This window comes from Otolemur garnettii, unplaced genomic scaffold (genome assembly GCF_000181295.1).
Source record: "Otolemur garnettii isolate 467f Iridium unplaced genomic scaffold, OtoGar3 scaffold00189, whole genome shotgun sequence".
Lineage (NCBI taxonomy): Eukaryota > Metazoa > Chordata > Mammalia > Primates > Galagidae > Otolemur > Otolemur garnettii.
In genome coordinates this window covers 713,923-733,712 of record NW_003852584.1, presented here as the reverse complement: position 1 = coordinate 733,712, position 19,790 = coordinate 713,923, and the positions used below count along the sequence as shown (strand labels likewise).

The window sequence follows — 19,790 nt, the reverse complement described above, 5'->3', positions numbered from 1 at the left end:
AAAAAAAAAAAAAAAAGAAAAGAAAGAAAGCAGAGGGTTACATAAGGAGGTACGTCCAGGACCACATGAGTCCTGAGGAATGTGCCTGGTACCAGGCAAAGATAGCATAAGAAAAATGAGGAAAAAGCTGCTCAGCTTCCCGAGGGAGGCTGAAAACGCACCTGAAAACTGCTGTGTGAGCAGGTGGACGTTGTACCCAACACACCAGCACGGATTAAAAAGAAAGCAAAAAAGTCCTTACAAAGCAATTACCGCTCATGAAGACCTGAAGGCAGAAACAAGGACGCTCCGAGTTTAGACAGTGGTGAAACAGGAACTGATAGAATTCAGGAAAGAAACTGAGAAACGAGACGAAACCCGTTCAGAAATGATGACTACCAGGAGACTCCTGTTACCGAGATTTCTTTCACAGCCAGGTATGTGCCAGGGTCTCTGAATCTCCCCCGTGAGCTTACAAAGAACACGCATTTTCTACTTGTCGAATATTGAGTTCTGTAAACTGACTGCGTATTTCTACTCAGCCAAATTCATTACCCGTGTGGCTCAAATCTCCTCTATCATTCTTCTCTGCTTTTGGTCTGTTGATCTGTATTAGTCTGAGAGAAGTCGTTAGGTTGTCACTGTAATCGTGTATCAATCTATCTCTTCTTGTAATTCTGAAAAGTTTCATGTCATCTACTTTTAGTTACACTGTGAGTTCAGAATTCTAATAGGTAACTAAAATGTTTTTATTTAAAGCCTAATAAAATAAGTGACTAAAAGGATAAGAGAGAAGTGCTCTACATCGATGCTATGGGAAATCTTTAATATATAGAGTAAAACCTCTGTAAACTGACCATTCAAGGAATGTAACAAACGGGTCTACATTCAGAGGTGGCCAATACGAGGAACAAGGCCTGCTGTACTGATACGCACACGAGATGCATGTCTAGTCTAGGAAAATCAGGTCAACTTAAGGAGGTGGTCAGTTAGGGGGTGGTCAACTATGGAGGTTCTACTGCATTAAATAAAAACAGAAGGCACGGAGGAATGAAATCACATATAATTTTTTTAAAGTCTTACATACATTCACGTATTATGAATAGAACTTTTCCGAAGATTCAAAGGAAACTGTTAACGTTGGTTAAATCTGGGAAACAGCAGTGGAGAGTGAAGGGGACGTCTACTCATTCATTTATTTCCTTCCTTCCTCCTTCTCTCCCTCCCTTTCCTCTTCTCATGTAGCTGCTGGGGTTTTGCCGACAGTCAGTGTTTGCCTTGTGGCCGGTTAGGGCCACCCCTGGCACAACTGGTTGGCAGATTCCACTGATTGATGTTGCTTCCTTAGATGAACTCAGACTGCAGGCATCCATCTTGACCTGTGTCATCCTGTGTCATTTTAAGACTCTGTTGGTTAGTTCTTTCCCCATGGACACAGACACGCCAGTTTAGGGAAGATAGATCCTTTATGGCTCTGAACATGGGAGCCCCTCTCACAGGGCCTCTGTGGACTGAGGCTAATCTGTCCCTACTTTCCTTACCAGGTTTTCTTTTTTGAGACAGACTGGCTAGAGTGCCATGGTGTCACAGCTCACAGCAACCTCAAACTCTTGGGCTCAAGAGAGCCATCCCTTGCATCAGTCGCCCAAGTAGCTGGGACTATCAGCACCCGCACAACACCCAGCCAGTTTTTTTACTTTTAGTAGAGACTGAGTCTTGCTCTTGCTCAAACTGGTCTTGAACTTATGAGCTCAAGCAATCCACACGCCTTGGCCTCCCAGAGAGCTAGGCTTACAGGCATGAGCCATCAGAGGCCACCCCTTACTTTCTCTTCTTTCTATTCAGGTTGACTTTTTTTTTATTCAATCATAGCTAGCACTTACCCACACCGGTGATGGCCAGGCACTGCTGTCAGAGCTGTGTGTATTAACTAACTCATGTTACCTGGACAACCTGTGGAGAAGTCAGGATCTAAACTCAGTGGTCCCAGAAGGCCCAGGAGTGACGTGCACTTGAAGCAGTGGTTGGACGTGGTCTGGCCTGACTTGGGGAGTATACCTAAAGGAACACCAGCTTGTGCATCTGCTCACAGGCTCTGACTAGGTTGCATCTTAAACCCCTTACAGTTTTAAAAATAAATGAATAAACTCGGTGGTGTTCTCAGGGTCCTGCCTCTCATTACGTACAGTATCCTGGCTGCAAACGAAGGTAACAGCTCCCAGGGGCCCTTCTCTTAGCTTCCCTGGCCCACAGGATAAGAACTTCAGAATACACTGGGGTACAGAACATTCCCTGTTCTTGATTTTCAAAGGGCATTTACCATGGCCCTTCACATACTAACCAAGACATATATAGAGAGTGTGTAAGTAGTTCACGACCACAGCCAGAAAAATTAAGAATGAGCACTTCAAAAGAAAAGCTTACGCAAACCATGGGAAGGGGACCTTGTCGACAAAGAAACCCTCAGTGAAGACCAGGAGTTAGGCGCTGCGATGGGACGTTTGCTTTCAAATGTCTGGGCACGCTGACTCGGGGGAAGTCACAAATATCCCCCAATAACCTGTTGTCATGAAGCCCATCTTCCCCACATCGCTCCAATCAAAAGATGAGCTTCCCCCTTGGTTAGCTTTTCCAGTACTTTCTAGACTCTCGATGGAGTTACAACTGTGACCTGGGCCTGGTCTGTGGCTGTTGCCCCGCACAAGCTGAGTGGCCTTGGGTTGTTCTCAGCCTTAGTGTCGTCATGTGTTTAGTGGAGAGGATAACTCCCCACCCCAGGAGTGGCCGTATGGATTCAGAACAGAATAATGACGTCCAGAGTCTGGTACAAACAAGTTTGCAAAAATGTCCGCTGTCTTCTCTCTGTATTCCCCCTCAAATGTACTAAATTCTTACATTTGTATTAATGATTTACTCTGTGTGTGCATCTAATCAGTAAGTCATTTCTGAAGGAATGAAAACATTCCCCAGGGATATAAATACTTTTCAGTTAAGAATTTTGAAGTAAAGTACAAATTCTAGGATTATAAAAAGCCAAGTTTAATGAAAACATTTGTATTATGTTTAACAAACTTTCACTTGTGTATATCAGAATCTCTTTAGGGCCAGAATACCAATAACACCCTCATATTAACAGAGCTCATAGCACATCTTAACAGAGCTTCTAAGAAATAGTCTCAAAGTATTGGAGCAAGTGTGCTGAGAGCCCTGAGCAAAGAGCCAGACCTCGCCAGCACCGTGAACAGAAAAAACAGACACCGGGCTGAGGACACAGGGCCTCCCTTAGTTTCTAGTGACTCAAACAGGGCCCTGGCCTTAACACAAAAGATGTATCTAAGGAGAGAATGGGAAGGAGGATAGGGAAAGGGAGAAAATACTGAAAAACTGTAAGAAATGATCTGGGAGACGGCAAGAGAAGGGCTATTTTGGGCAGGTCTCCAAGGCAGAGAAGCATCTGCTGGGAGTGAGTACAGAGGGAACAGGGACCCCGAGGTCCACAGATACCTGCCCCCACCATGAGGGAACGTCAGACGGAAAGACAAGGACACACAGAAAGCTGTGAGGTGTACAAAACATTTTTTTTTAATTTAGAATATGCTGTCACTTAAAATAAAACTAGGAGGTTAAAAAGCATTATAATGACACAAAATTCCTTTTTTTTTTTTTTGAGACAGAGCCTCAAGCTGTCCCCCTGGGTAGAGTGCCGTGGCATCACAGCTCACAGCAACCTCCAACTCCTAGACTCAAGCAACTCTCCTGCCTCAGCCTCCCAAGTAGCTGGGACCACAGGCGCCCGCCACAACGCCCGGCTATTTTTTGGTTGCAGCCGTCATTGTTGTTTGGTGGGTTCAGGCTGGATTCGAGCCCACCAGCTCAGGTGTATGTGGCTGGCGCCTTAGCCAGTTGAGCCATAGGCGCCAAGCTGACACAAAATTCTTGTTTGGATTAGTGGCATCATGAAATGCATGATTTATTTTTGTCAATAGTCATTAAGGCAAACATTAGTATCTTGGTTGGTTTCCAAATAGCTTTAAATGCGTTGTCTAATAAAATCTTGTCACAAACTAGGAAGAGAAATAAACATCCTTAACTGGACACATGACACCTATAAGAACCGTGTAACATCATACTTAACAGTTAAAGACTGCCTTCCCTCTAGGGTCGGGGCAAGCAGGGGTCGGCTCTCGCCACCTTTACTGAATGTTACGCTGGAAGTCCTGACCAGTGCAGCAGACAAGAGTGACAAGATGTATAGATGGAAAGGCAGGAAGGAATAAAGCTGCCTTTTCCCAGATAACATGACTGTCCACAGAAAATCTCAGAGAAACTACAAAAAACAAAACAAAAGGCTCCTGGCACTAATAAGGGAGACTGGTTTGGATGAAAAGTGAATACGCACAAATCAATTGTACTTCATCCCTGCACTGAAGAAATGTGGAGATGAGGAGAAGGATTTGAGAGACACTTAGGAGGAAGAAATGATAGGAATCCCTGTATTGGTTACAGGGAGGAAAGGGAAGACTCAGAAATAATTCCTCGACATCTGAGCCATGTCTGGTCCTGTCATTTATCGACCAGGAAAAGAATGGGAGTAAAAGAGCTTAGAAGTAGAAATTCTTGATATATTAAAATTGGATGTAAAGGCACAGGCAAAAAAATAAAAAAATAGGTGTTGGGCACTGTGGCTCATACCTGTAATCCCAGCACTTTGGAAGGCTGAGGTAGGATTGCTTGAGCTCAGGAGCTAAGACCAGCTTGGGCAGAAGAGTGAGACCCTACCTCTAAAAAAGAAGAAAAATTAGTCCAGTATGGTTGTGTGCACCTGTAGTCCCAGCTTCTCGGGAAGTTGAGGCAGGAAGATAACTTAAGCCCAAGAGTTTGAGGCTGCAGTGAGCTATGATCATGCCACAGTATTCTAGCATGGGTAAGAGAGTGAGACACTGTCTCAAAAAAACAAAAATAAAAACAAAAAAAGAAAAGAAAAAAGGAAAATATAGACACATTGGACTTCATGAAAAATAAAAATGTACCAAAGGAGAAAAAAGGCAACCCACAGAATGGGAGAAAATATTTGTAAATCATGGCTCTGATAAGGGATTACTATCAGAATATATAGAGAACTCCTAAAACAACAACAAAAAACAATTGAATTTAAAAGTGAGCAAAGGACTTGAATAGACACTTCTCCTAAGAGGATACACAAACAGTCAGTAAGCACAGGACAGATGCTCAGCACTGCTGGTCATTAGGGAAATGCAGATCAAGACACGAGAAGACAGCACCTCACACTGTCAGGGTATCTGCCATCAAGAAGAAAAAGTAACCTGTGCTGGCAAGTATGCAGAGAAAATGCAAACCCCGTGTGTTGTTGAAAACGGAAATAGAATGGTTGCTGTGGAAAACGATATTGCAGTTCCTCAAAACAATTAGAAATAGGCCAGGCATGGTGGGTCACACCTGTAATCCTAATACTCTGGGAGGTAGAGGCAAGAAAATCACTTAAACCTGAGACTTTGAGGTTGCTGCGAGTTGTGACACCACAGCAGTCTGCCCAGGGCGACAGCTTGAGACTCTGTCTCAAAAAAAAAAAAAAAAATCTATCTATCTATCTATCTATACACACACACATAAATAATGGAGTCTTATTCAGCCTCGAAACAGAAGGGAATTCTGACATATACTATACCATGAATGAGCCTGTAAGATACATGCTCGGGAGATAAGCCAAAAAAGAACGAACCCTGTGTGATTCCAGCAACGGGGTCAACTTAACTGCAGACAGACAGGAAAGTGGCATGGTGGGTGCTGGGGGCTTTGGGAGGACAGGAAGTTGGTGTTTAAAGGACATAGAGTTTCAGTCGTACAAGATAAAAAGTTGTGGAGAGGGACAGTGATGGTAGTTGCACAAAAATATAAATGTACTTAACGCCATTGAACTGTACACTTAAAAATGGCTAAGATGGTAAATTTAATGTTATGTGTATTTTGCAATGATGAAAGAAAAAAAAGAAGAAACTGTCAAAAAATCGATATACTCTTGATGACTCAAGTTGGAAGTTGAGAAGGCAGCCGGTTATGGACTCGAGTTCAGCTGAGGGCTAGTCTGGGAGCAGTCGTACACTCACCATTATTCTAGCAGGTACTCTGGCTTTCTTTTTTTTTTTTCAGTTTTTGGCCGGGGCTGGGTTTGAACCCGCCACCTCCGGCGTATGGGGCCGGCGCCCTACTCCTTTGAGCCACAGGTGCCACCCGGTGCTCTGGCTATTGAAGGGGAAGCAGAGGTGGCTCTGAATTCAGAGGACTGAGACTGCTCTTTGCCAGGGTGTCTTCTGGGCCTGCCACCCTCTGAGCTCAGTTCTCTAGCCCCTAAAATGAAAATCTTATTACCTCCTTTACGGAAATCATGTGCTCAATGTCCTTTCCCGTTTTCCTCACCCTCCCTGTCCCAGTGAAAAGGAAGGCAGGAGGAGGAAGGTAGACCTTAGGTTATCTGAGGCTCCCCTTGTTCTCCTTATCTTCAGGGAGCTTGGCACGCAGAGCTGTGCTGCCCCTGAGTTATGTGTGGCAAGAACAGCACACACATGCACGGTGACTTTCGAGTATACGGCTCGTGTGCCTGGTGACCTGTCTGCTGTGGTGCCTGAGGCCACACCTGTTCTGCAGGAAGCTGGATAAATGGGTGAGACAATGCTAAGACTCTTGAACAGAGGCTGAAGCACGCCAAAGATGAGAATCTCCAGTGCTAACCTAAAGAGGTTTCTGGAAATGGAGTTACTGGTGTCTCTTCTTCACTTCTAGGTTGGAAACAGAACAGTCAAATCAGAGCATCAGCTGTATAGCTAAGTTTGTAGCTCAGTAATTCAAACTCCTTTTAGGCCAGTTGTGGTGGCTCACACCTGTACTCCTGGCAGTTGGGAGGCCGACGTGGGTGGATGCCTGAGCTCACAGGTTTGAGACCAGCCTGAGCCAGAGCAAGACCTCGTCTCTAAAAATAGCCAGGCATTGGGCAGGTGCCTGTAGTCCCAGTCACATGGGAGGCTGAGCCAAGAGAATCACTTGAGCCTAGGAGCATGAGTCTAAGTTTGCTGTGAGCTATGACACTACAGCACTCTACCAAGGGTGACAAAGTGAGACTCTTTCTCAAAACAAACAAACAAAACCTCCTTTTAGGGGGGCATTTAGGAAATATCAGTTCAAACTTTAATAATTTCATTTTATCCAATGATCCAGCCATTCCATTCCTGAGACTTTATTCTACAGAATCACATACAAGTGTGCAAAATGTAACAATTCACTGGAATATTAATTGATAAGATATAAAACTTGAACTGGCTTAAATATTCATAAATATTTAAACAAAAATAAGGAATTAGTGATATGTCCTTACTATGGTTAAAAGAAGCTGTTAAAAAGAACAGAGCAGGCTCGGTGCCTGTGGCTCAAGTGGTTAAGGCGCCAGCCACATACACCTAAGGTGGCAAGTTTGAATCCAGCCTGGGCCCGTCAAAAACAACAATGATGGCTACAACCAAAAAAATAGCCATTGTGGCAGGCGCCTGTGGTCCCAGCTACTTGGGAGGCTGAGGCAGGAGACTTGCTTGAGCCCAGGAGTTGGAGGCTGCTGTGATCTGTGATGCCATGACACTCCACCCAGGGGGACAGCTTGAGGCTCTGTCTCAAAAGAAAAAAAAAGAATAGAGCAAATCCAAATCTAGCAACAATGGCTACAGAGCTAAGGTGTACTGACAAGGTTTGGGGATCCAGAGACAATGGCTACAGAGCTAAGGGGTACTGATAAGGTTTGGGGATCCAGAGACAATGGCTACAGAGCTAAGGGGTACTGACAAGGTTTGGGGATCCAGAGACAATGGCTACAGAGCTAAGGGGTACTGACAAGGTTTGGGGATCTAGAGACAATGGCTACAGAGTAAAGGTTTACTGATAAGGTTTGGGGTACCAGAGCTTGAGAGGCAGGTGAGGTGAAACGGGAAGTTGCAAGATCTGGTATGTAGGATTCCATTTTGTTGAAAATAAATCAACTAGTATACCCAGAGACAAAAAATATCGAGAAAACTAAGACAAGTAGTTACCCATAGGTGAGAAGGGCAGAAAACATTTCAGTTTCCTGTAAAGTCTGAATTTTTTATGAGCACAAAGTACTTTAATAATCAGAAAATAATCAAGACTTTAAAAAAATTAAAAAATGCTCTAAAATTAGATCTTGTTAGGTAAATAAGTATAAACATTTTAATGGTAACAAATGACAAGGCCAAGTGTAAGTTCAGTTTGTTATTCCCAGAAAGTGTGAAAATGGATAAATCCAATTTGAAAAAAATGTGTATCAAAATTGTGTTCAGGAAAAATTGTGCTCTTTCAAAATGAATGCATCTCTATAAATAGAGTTTTGTTCCTGAGCAGATGACTTCAGAAGTCAACATCTAGGAATTCTGAGAGGGCAGCTCTGAAATAACAGTTTCCACTATTATCTGGTGATATAATAAATTCTAGTACCAAAGAAGAAAGTGGTTGTTTGACCTTGTAAATATAGTTTCTCATTTCTAAAACGTAATGTGTGTTTTCAACTATTTTTTAATTAATCCTCTACAGAGATTAATCTTCTCTTTTTAAGAGCCAGGGTCTTACTCTGTCATGCAAGATGAAGCACAGTGGTAAGATCATAGCTCATTATAGCCTTGGCTCAACCAGGATGCTCCCAAATAGCTGTGACTACAGGTCCACACCACCGTGCCTGGCTAATTCTTGTGTAGAGACAGCATCCTTCTATTTTGCCTAAGCTGGTCTTGAACCCCTGGCCTCCAATGATCCTCCACCCTCAGCCTCCCAAAGCCTTAGGATTACAGGTGCCAGGCCAGGAGCCTGTGAGACACATTTTTCCTAATCCCCCCTCCACTAAGTATTATTGTAATAGCTTTAATTGAGAAATAAATGCACACACTATACAATTCATCCCTTAAAAATGTGTAATCCAATAGGTTTTATAATACCATGGAGTCATAAGTTTCACCAAAGTCAATCATGGAACATTTTCATCACCGCCCCCAAAAGACTTTCCCCCGTTAGCAGCCACTGTCCCGCTGCCCTCCAGCTCCCCCAATCCTAAGAACCGACAACCTGCTTCACCCACTGCAGACTCTTCATAGAAGCAGAATCATAGACTGTGTGGTCTTTGTGACTGATCTTTCACTTTGCATGATGTTTTTAAGGTCTGTCTATTCTCCTCTGTCAGTGCATTATCCCTTTATCACCAGATAGTATTCTGTTGTATGCATATATCACACTTGGTTCATCCGTCCATCTGGCTACTATGAAAAATGCTGCTCTGAACCTCCACGCTCAAGTTTCTGTGTGGCTCAATTTCGTTTCTTTTTGGTACATACCTAGGAACGAAGTTTGGTGGTCATACTTGTATGGTGACTACATGTTTATTTAAGAAACTAGCAAACTGCCTTCCAAAACACCATTTTCCATTCTTACCAACAATGTACAAGGGTCTCGATATCCTCACCAATCCTTGTTGTTTTTCATCTTTTTGGTTCTAGCCATTATGGTGGGGGTGAAGTAGTATCTCCAGTATCTCACCGTGTTTTCACTTGTATTTACATAATGACGGATGATGCTAAAGATCTTTCCGTGTGTGTTAGCATTTTATATATATTCTTTGGAGAAATGTCTATTCAGATCCTTTACTCATTTTTAAATTAGGTTATTTACCTTTTTATTATTGATTTGTAAGAGTTCTTTATATATTATGGACACTAGACCTTTATCAGATGTAGGATTTGCAAGTATCTTCTCCCATTCTGTGGGTCATCTTTCAGCTTTTTTGATAAAGTCCTTTGAAGCACAAAGTTTTCCAGTTTTATAAAGTTCCATTTAACTATTTTGCCTTTTGTTACTTGTGCTTTTAGTAAACTATCCAAGAAACCACTTTCTAATAAAAGGTCACCCAGCGACATTTTCTATTAGGAGTTGTATAGTGTCCCTCTTGCATGGCTTTTCATGTCTTTAGAGTGAATTTCTCATGGCTCTGGTTACCAGCAGGTGTTCTCTCATGAGGAACTCTGCGCCTGTGTTCTCTGGGCCTTCCCCCAAGGACGTGGGGAAGTCAGCTAAGGAATCTTCCTGTTTTCTGTGCCTTTGATACAGGTTATTATGCAAAGCTTGGTTTATATAGCTCAACACAAGTAAACAAAATCAAGTGTTGTTATTAGGATAAAAATCCTATGCCTGGTTCATTTATCCCTACAATTAAATTCTTTTTTATTTTTGAGACAGAGTCTGTGTCACCCTGGGTAGAATGCTGTAGCGTCACAGCTCACAGCAACCTCAAACTCTTGGGCTTAAATGATTCTCTTGCCTTAGTCTCCTAAGTAGCTGGGACTATACGTGCCTGTCACAATGCCCAGCTATTTTTTGTTGGAACTGTCATTGTTGTTTAGCTGGGCTGGGCCAGGTTCAAACCCACCATCCCCAGTGTATGTTGCCAGCAACTATGGCGTCACAGCTCACAGCAACCTCAAACTCTTGGGCTTAAATGATTCTCTTGCCTTAGCCTCCTAAGTAGCTGGGACTATACGTGCCTGTCACAATGCCCAGCTATTTTTTGTTGGAACTGTCATTGTTGTTTAGCTGGGCTGGGCCAGGTTCAAACCCACCATCCCCAGTGTATGTGGCGGCACCATAACCACTGTGCTATGGGCACCGAGCCCCTGCAGTTAAACTCTTTTTTTTTTTTTTTTTTTGGTTGCAGCCATCCTTGTTGTTTGGCAGTCCGGGCTGGATTCGAACCCGCCAGCTCAGGTGTATGTGGCTGGCGCCTTAGGTAGTTGAGCCATAGGCGCCGAGCCTGCAGTTAAACTCTTGTGGCATGGTAGACTGAAAGTGAACAAGATCAGGATGTACCCAGGCTGCCTATTAGTGGAATATGGCCATAACTTTTCAGCAGCCACGGTAAAGCCCTTGACGGATGAGATTAAGTTTTGGCCACAAAGCTTCTCTTAGGATTTTAAGGCACTACAATTTACTGTTTCTTGAGAACCCAGGTGGCTTATATCAGTTCTAAGAACACAAGTGTCTACATTACTACCATTATTTCTTCCTGACAGGGCTCCATCTTCTGAAGGGAAAACAACCACTTTGCCTCACTTAAGGTAAATCTCAACCAGAAACACAGGCAGATACTGCACAAAGTTAGTGCTTATTTGCCAAACACAAGACATCACAATAATATGCACTTGGTATCCCCTCTGGGGGTAAAGGGGAGGGAAGCCACTACACAGTGCTGAGGGATGTGCCCCAGCACGGAAAGGACAGAACAAGGAACGAGCAGCAAAGTCTGTGTCTACATCCCCTTCCACCCAGCCTGCCCCACCCAGCAAAACGCAGAGATGAAAAATTCTGCTACTGTTAGAAAGTCCCCACCTCTGAGACCTTCGAACTATCTGTGCTCCCCCACGGACACTGCCTAAGTAAGAGACACTGAGATTAGACTTCAGCAGTATTATGAATCCATTTACTGTTTTAGTAAGAAGGCTTTTTTCCCCCAATAAGAACAAGCAAGCCAATGTTCTCTGTAGCAAACAGACAAGAAAGGATGTTGCTTAAAGAAAATAAGACCTCTATAATCCCTACCCCCCGGAGGCACAAGAACCCAGACAGACTGATGCTGATACACTCAACCACTGTGGGAAATTTTTAAATTAAATAGCAGGGCAACTTCAGTGAGTGAAGGAACAGTCAGGTGATGTAATAGGCTACTAACGGAGCCTTTCCTCATTCGAGGGGATACAGAATGGACTCCCCATTTCAATATAAGCAGCAGTGAAAAGAACAACAAAATCAATATGGCCCTCCAGGAAGCAGACTCTGAGCAGTTACTTGCAAATCAAAGGACTTCTCCAGCTGGGGCCTGCGGCTTCAGGGTGGGCAGATGAATGACAGCCTGTGATTGGGGAGAATTTGCTGCCTGTGAGACTGTGGCTTTACTTTGTCAAATCTGTTCCCACCTGCGCAGTCTCCACAGCCTGCCTTTGGCTTTTGGGGGCTTCTTCCTACTTGCAATTTCAGACATTGGCATCATTACAGTACCCCCTTCCCTGGCTGGGCTGTGCTCAATAGATAAGCGTGAATTTGGTTTAACGTGGGATCACTGCAATGTGGAAATTACAGGAAGACGGGGACAGGGGCGGCGGGGGGGTAACCAATTCTCGTTTCTCCTCTCCTCAGTTTCAGCAGTGGGTTATCAGTGGGGTGGCTCGGAGTCATCAGTCCAGGCTTCACCCAGCTCCAGTCAACTCCACTACACTCACGCACACACACCTGCACACACACGCACACAGGGCTGGGCAGGAACAGGAATGCACATGGCTGTCACACACACACACCTGTACACGCACATGGGCCTGGGCAGGAACAGGAATGCACACGGCACTCACGCACACACACCTGCACACGCACACGGGGCTGGGCAGGAACAGGAACGCACACGGCACTCACGCACACACACCTGCACATGCACACAGGCCTTGGCAGGAACAGGAACGCACATGGCTCTCACACACACACACCTGCACACGGGCCTGGGCAGGAACAGGAATGCACACGGCACTCACGCACACACACCTGCACATGCACAGGGGCCTTGGCAGGAACAGGAACGCACACGGCACTCATGCACACACACCTGCACATGCACACGGGCCTGGGCAAGAACAGGAATGCACACGGCACTCACACACACACACAGTATCACTCTTTAAACCTGTTACCCCAACAGAGCAGTGGGTAACCCTTCGTCAATTAAAACTTGTTTCTTAATTTTTTTAGAGACAGGGTCTCACTCTGTTGCCTGGATTAGAGTACAAGGTGCATCATAGCTCACTGCAGCCTGGAACTCCTGGGGTCAAGCCATCCTCCTGCCACAGCCTCTTAAAAACTGAAACTGTATGTGTCTGCAACACCATACCCAGCTAATTTTTATTATTATTATTTTTTTTTATAGAAACAGGGTCTTATTATGTTGCCCAGGCTGGCCTCAAACTCCTAGCCTCAAATGATCCTCATGCCTGGGTCTCCCAAAGTGCTGGGATGTGAGCCACTGCAATACCACAGAATATAACTGTATTTGGAGACAGGGAAAATTGCTGAAGAGGAAATTAAATTAAAGTAAACACTTCATGGTGAGCCCTACTCTAACCTGACTAACATCCATTTAAAAAGAGGAGATCAGAACCCAAGGGGTGGCAACGTGATGTCACCAGGGGAAGAGGGCGGTCTACAGGCTGAGGAGAGAGGCCTTCAGGAGAAACAACCCTGCTCACACCCTGGTTTTGGCTTTCCAGCCACCATAACTGTGAGAAAATTCATCTCACTCTGTGTGCCCAGTTTGTGGGCCTCTGCTGGGAGGTGGGCAGCAGCTGCGCCTGAGCAGAGGGCTCCCTGGCTTAAAGCTTCCTGGTGCTCTGAGAAAGAACACTCTCTGGAAACGTCTGCCCGATGCTGTAGCAGAGGATGGGTTTGTGGTGTGGCTTCTCTGGCCCACCACCTCCACCCCACACTCAGCTCCCAGGGGAAGGTGCCCCCATCCACCCAGCTGCCCCACCCAGAGATCTAGGAGGTCTGATCCCTGGTCACCCTGCATCCCCACATCCAGCCACCACCATGTCCTATAGACCCCAACTCCCAAGTGTGTCTCAAACCTGGCCACTGTGCGAGGCCTCCCCTGCTACCGACCATCTTGGCCCAAGTCAGAGCACTTTCCCTTGAGAAGCACTGACAGATGCTGACCCCCACCCTCACCCTCGGGGACTTCCTCCCCTACAGACAAGGCAGGGAGGAGTCACAGACACCGTGCAAATGCACAGAGGTGGTGACCTGGTCAAGATGCTCCCAGCTGGCAGACTCCAGATTCTTGCCCAGTTCTATCCAATTCCTGCCCTGCCCCAGTTTGTACTCTGTCTTAGGAGTTGGACACTTTACCCACAGAACCTGCAAGACCATGCCCTTCTCCCTGGTGACTGGAACGACCTCCTGACCAGCACCTTGCCTCCACCAGGTCCCTGTACAGCCACCAGCACAAACTTTCTCCACCATGTCACCAGCCTGCCCCCTCCCTAGGTCACAAGCCTTTGAAGCTTCACAGATCTCACCTCATCTCCACATACTCAACCTCATCCAGCCCTCACAAGATCCTCAGGCAGGACGATGGATGGCCTTTTGGCATCTTACGCCAGCAACACTTTCTGAAAACTGTGCCCATTTCAAAACTTGTATATCTGAAGATGAATTTTGTAACGAAATGGTATATTTCTGTTTTTCTGCCATTTTGCAAGAGCACAAAAAATACTCTGCATTTCATCATCACCAGCTCTAAAACAATTTGATTCTTAAAAAACTGTTTAGTTTGGCTCGGCGCCTATAGCTCAACCGGCTAAGGCGCCAGCCACATACACCTAAGGTGGCAGGTTCGAATCCCCAGCCCGGACCCGCCAAACAACAATGACGGCTGCAACCAAAAAATAGCCGGGCGTTGTGGCGGGCGCCTGTAGTCCCAGCTACTTGGGAGGCGGAGGCAGGAGACTTGCTTGAGCCCAGGAGTTGGAGGTTGCTGTGAGCTGTAATGCCATGGCACTCTACCTAGGGGGACAGCTTGAGGCTCTGATTAAAAAAAAAAAAAAAAAAAAAACTGTTTAGTTTGAAGGGGCTTATATTGCTTCAAAGGTAAAGCATAAAGAGAGGCAGCTTTTGTTTGGTTTTGTTTTGGTGTCATGCTAATCTGAGTTGTTCCATCATGTCTCAGCTCAGCCATGGAGGGCTAGCCTGGGAACTGGGTCATCCACAGAGTTCAGGGGTAGGAGACGCTGGGAGGGAAGGGGGGAGACCTTGTGTCCTAAATCTCAGTCAGTGACCACCCAGCAGTGCCCTTTTGGGCAATGCTGAATTATATGCATGCCTTAGCTGTCTTTAGTGAGTGCACATACATTTCATCTTGACAACAGCTCTGTCACTCTGACGCGGCCACTTAAATAAACGGTGCTGTCTTAATGTCTCTAGGTACAAAGCAGCAATAGTAAACTTGTATCTATCTTCAACGGAGGAAAATCCCCCAAACACCCATGTTACGTGTGCAGAGCTGCTCGGTGTCTGCGCAGTGAAAGGGACGGGTCCTTCTCCGTGAAGCTGAGAGGTCTACGCCATGGCTGCCAGGGAAGAGCACTTCCACCCGATCCTGAGGACTGTCCTGGCAGCACCTGTCAGGAACCACTGACTAAGTGATGATAAAGAGCTCAGAGGACACACAGCTTGACCAGGTGTCTACCAGGCACCTTTCTACAACCAAGTAAGTGTCCAACACAGGGGGCGTTCAGACACTGCTGAAGTGTGTGCTGCATCAGCCAGACAGGTGCTCCGCTCATGGCCGTGGGGACTGAAGCAGCACTGCTTCATCAGGTCTGCCCTGAGCTTGTAAGAGGTCGCCAGCATTGCCAGGGAGAGTCTGGACATGGAAGCATCATTCTTCAGGAGTTCCCGTCTGATAGAGTAACACTAGCTCCTCTCAGACCATCAAATGACGAGGCTCTACAACTTGTGAACTCAACATAATTCTGTATGTAAGAACATTATTACGTGGATTTATTAACTTGCAAAGGTTTGTAAATCATCTCCCCTCACAGCATGCAGCAGTATTAAAAGGCAAAGACATCAGGCTTAATACAATTTTATTATTCTTTCTGAGTATCTTCACTTTAGAAATATGTGATGTACACAATTTGTTCATGAATTGGCTGCTGGAATGCAACTATGGTTTGTCACAGAAATCACACTGTAACTAGTGGTTAGATCTCAGGCTAAGCCACAGGACCCTAATTAATCCCCAGCACAAATGAATGTACTATTTCAACTTCTTAAGGGTTACAATCAGGCTTCCTTCTCTCAATGACTGGCTTACTTTCCCAGCAGACTATATTTGAGATGTCTGTTATTATTGCCAGAGTTTGTGTCCTTTCTCCTTCTCAAAACCCTTCTTATTAGCAAGCATGGAAACAGAACCACTATTTCTACCCATAGGTAGCAATGATCAGAAGGGAATTCAATACACCAGAGGAGAGAAATGCATTATGCACAGTAATAAGTATATTAAATGCATTTGATTGCAGGGTCGGTAGAGGTATAATTATGTGATTATCTACACTTAGAAATAACTATTTATTACGTTAACAGAAGCAAAATACACTAAATTCATGGATTTAGGATAACATAGCCCTTATCTGTGAAGAAGCAGGGTAGATAAAGACAAAGGGTCTGGAGGTGGGTTACATTCTCGAGACCCCCAGGAAGTGAGGTGAGCCAATCACCATTTGAGTTTGATTAGGCATATTGGTTCATTTGTGTTGCTATAAAGAAAATACAGGAGGCTGGGTAACCCAGAAGGAAAAGTGGTTTCTTTGGCTCACTGGTCTGCAGACTGTGCTTCTGCTGGGGGCTTCAGGGCACTTCTGATCAAAGGGAAGGTGAAGGGGGAGCAGGCGTGTCACGTGGAGAGGGCAGAAGCAGGAGGGGGAGGAGACGGTGGGTGTCAGGCTCCTTTAAACAACAGCTTTCAACCACCAGCGTGAACTAATAAATTGAGAACCCGCTCATTACTGTGGGGAGGGTAGCGCATCACTCATGAGGGACCCACCCCATGACCCAAATGCCTCCCACCAGGCCCTGCCTCCAACACAACGCTGATGATCAGCTTCCATCACGAGACTTGGAGGTGGCCAAACATCTGAACTGTGTCACCAAATGAGGCAAGTAATTCTGCTAGGTCGCTCGGAAATGCAATCCATACATACACCAGCCGTTGTTCAAGAGACCTGTGGATGTGCCCAGCGCAGTAAGTACTCCCCCGCCTTACTGCACCCTGATTAGGTAACTGGGCCCCTCCTCACACTAAGACTATTTTAGTGAGTGAAACTCCATCAAAGAAGGGAACTGTAACCAGGAGAGAGGTGTCGTGGTCTTGCCAGTTCTGTGGTGCAAGAGGCATGGGTCAGGTTTGTGAGAAAGTGAAACAGAGGACAGAGGGTGAGCTCGCTGAAAGGAGCTGGGTGGGAAGCAGACAAGACGTCAGAGTGTGCTGAGCAGGTCAGCACTGAGCATGCCTGCTGCCTTGTTTGCTGGTGAGGTTGCCACCACTGTGGACAAAGAGGGTATCTGTGATCCCCACCCTTGCCATCCTCAACCTGCCTGTCACCATCTCTGCACCCGAAAAAGCCCCAGAGGAAGTCCAGAACTTTCTAGATGGGAGGATGGTATGTGGAGGATCAATCACATCTCATTAGTTCTTTAGGGAAACCCGCTCTGATTCCCAGTCCAGGGCACTATAAGTTCAGTTATGCCTCCAGCCCTGGCACGCCCAAACCAAAGTGGTAAAGATGGCTCCGGGGACAAAGGGAACACCTGGGAAGGACACTTGGGATATTATGACAAGGTTAAATGTTGGGACATTGCAAGGTTAAAGGTTAAGATATTCAAATTTGCCTAGACTAAACATAACCTGATCAGCTTAAAAGTTCATGGAATAGGCTCGGCGCCTATAGCTCAACCAGCTAAGGCGCCAGCCACGTACACCTAAGGTGGCGGGTTTGAATCCCCAGCCCGGACCCGCCAAACAACAATGGCAGCTGCAACCAAAAAATAGCTGGGTGTTGTGGCGGGCGCCTGTGGTCCCAGCTACTTGGGAGGCGGAGGCAGGAGACTCGCTTGAGTCCAGGAGTTGGAGGTTGCTGTGAGCTGCAATGTCACGGCACTCTACCCAGGGGGACAGCTTGAGGCTCTGTCTCAAAAAAAAAAAAGTTCATGGAATAGTATACTCAGATTTTTGCAAACTCAGGGGAGAAATTAAGAGAAAGAATCCCATAGACTGTACCTTCAATTTGTCCTGGTTAATAGTCATTACTGCCAAAAAAGATGGGGAATCAGATTATGCTGTCCATTTGTTGGTGGTGCAGAAGGCAGAAAACGGTGCTGGAGTAGCCCTGGAAGCAGAGGCTCTACAACTGATTCCATGAAGCCACTGAGCAAAACAACTCGAGGAAAAACAGGGCATTATGATTAGGGAGACTGAGAGAGCAGGAGCCAGTTTAAAACCAGAGCGGAGCCTTCCAGTTAAAGAAAGTGGATTGAAAACTCCCATTTAGCTCCGGCCCCTACAAATGCCACTGCAGAGACAGTTCACCCTCAAGGACAGAAACACGGGAGAGGAGAAGACAGCCACAGACTCCGGGAGCCAGGCAGCAGATGGACAGGGGTCCCGGGCTTAGCTGACTTTAGAATGTTAACTGTTCAGCAAACAGCGAGATAGGTCGAGAGTCGCCTGACCTGGTGCAACCAGTCTGGAGAACTCTTTGGTCATATTTACCAAAGACTAAACCATATCACCCCAATGACCCAATGATTCCGCTCCTCAGAACATACCCCAGGAGGCCAGGCGTGGTGGCTCACACCTATAATCCCAGTACTCTGGGAGGCCGTGGTGGGTGGATCACTTGAGCTAAGGAGTTTGAGACCAGCCTAGCACCATCTGAGACCCCATCTCTAAGAACAGCTGGGCATTGTGGTGGATGCCTGTAGTCCCCAGCTACTTGGTAGGCTGAGGCAAATGGGTCACTTGAGCCCAAGAGTTAGAGGTTGCTGTGAGCTGTGATGCCACAGCACTCTACCCCAGGCAGTGGAGTGAGACTGCCCCCCCCACAAAAAATATATATATACACACATATATATACCCAAGGCAATGAATGCATAGGTCTATTCACGAACAAGAATATTCTTACTGGCTTTATTTATAATAGCCCCCACATAAAAATCACCCAGACACCGACGGAGGGTGGAATGGTCAACAGGCATGAGATGAGACATCACACAGCAGTAATAGAGAAGCGGACGTGGCCACTATGCACAGCAGAAGAAGCCAGAAGATGACCGTCCACGCTCTACGATGCCGTTTTTTGATGTTCAAGATCAGGCAAAACCAATCTGCCGCACTGATGGGACGTCTGCTGAGAGGAGCGTGAGGGCGCCTCTGGAGTCCAGCAGACCCTCAGCCAGGGGGGTGGTCAGGGGCTTCCATGTGTCCCAGCTTTCCACTTCAGATTCACTGCATTTTGCTTTATGTGAAACCTCGATTTTTAGGTTTTCTTGGAAATGGGAGTAAAAGGAGAGCTGAAGTACAAAGATGTTTTTATTTTTGGCAGTTTTTGGCTGGGGTCGGGTTTGAACCCGCCACCTCCGGTATATGGGGCCAGCATCCCCATCCTTGAGCCACAGGTGCTGCCCACAAAGATGTTTTTAAATGGCAAGAATCTGGACTACTGTCCTCACTCTGGCAGGAGACAGGAACTTTAGTTTTTGAAAAGAGTAAAGAAAGGGATTCTGAGAGCAGGCAGGCCAGCCAGGGCAGGGGTCCCATAGTGAGGACAAGGGGCTTAAGAGGAGAGGTTTCACCCAGGTGTCAGAACATAGCCTTTCCCTCCACTGGGCTCCCACAGCCCTTGGAGTGAAACCAGCTATGCAGAGCCGCCCTCCTGCAGGCCTCTTCTCCAGGGAAACTGAGAGCCAAAGAAACCACCTAAAGACACTAATATGAGTGAAACAGGGAGCTTTCACCACCCTATGGTGAGGACAGCAGGCAAGAAGGGCACCCTCCCCCACATTCATCAGCTTCGTGTGCTGCATTCTTTAAGCATTGCACTATGACACTGGCAGCCAAGGATCATTAGATACCTGGGAAAAGTGTCTCATACAGGCTC

At 46.1% G+C, this 19,790-nt stretch overlaps 1 protein-coding gene and 1 long non-coding RNA gene across 2 annotated transcripts in view; one reads left to right on the top strand and one right to left on the bottom strand.

Moving 5' to 3' along the window:
* The window catches only part of CPPED1 (calcineurin like phosphoesterase domain containing 1), a 56,398-nt gene that overhangs the window by 31,259 nt on the left and 5,349 nt on the right, over window positions 1-19,790 (bottom strand). The window lies entirely within an intron of this gene.
* LOC111721829 lies at window positions 195-15,711 on the top strand. The gene is made up of 2 exons (XR_002770841.1): window positions 195-416; window positions 15,052-15,711. It is a non-coding gene; the product is annotated as an uncharacterized LOC111721829 (long non-coding RNA).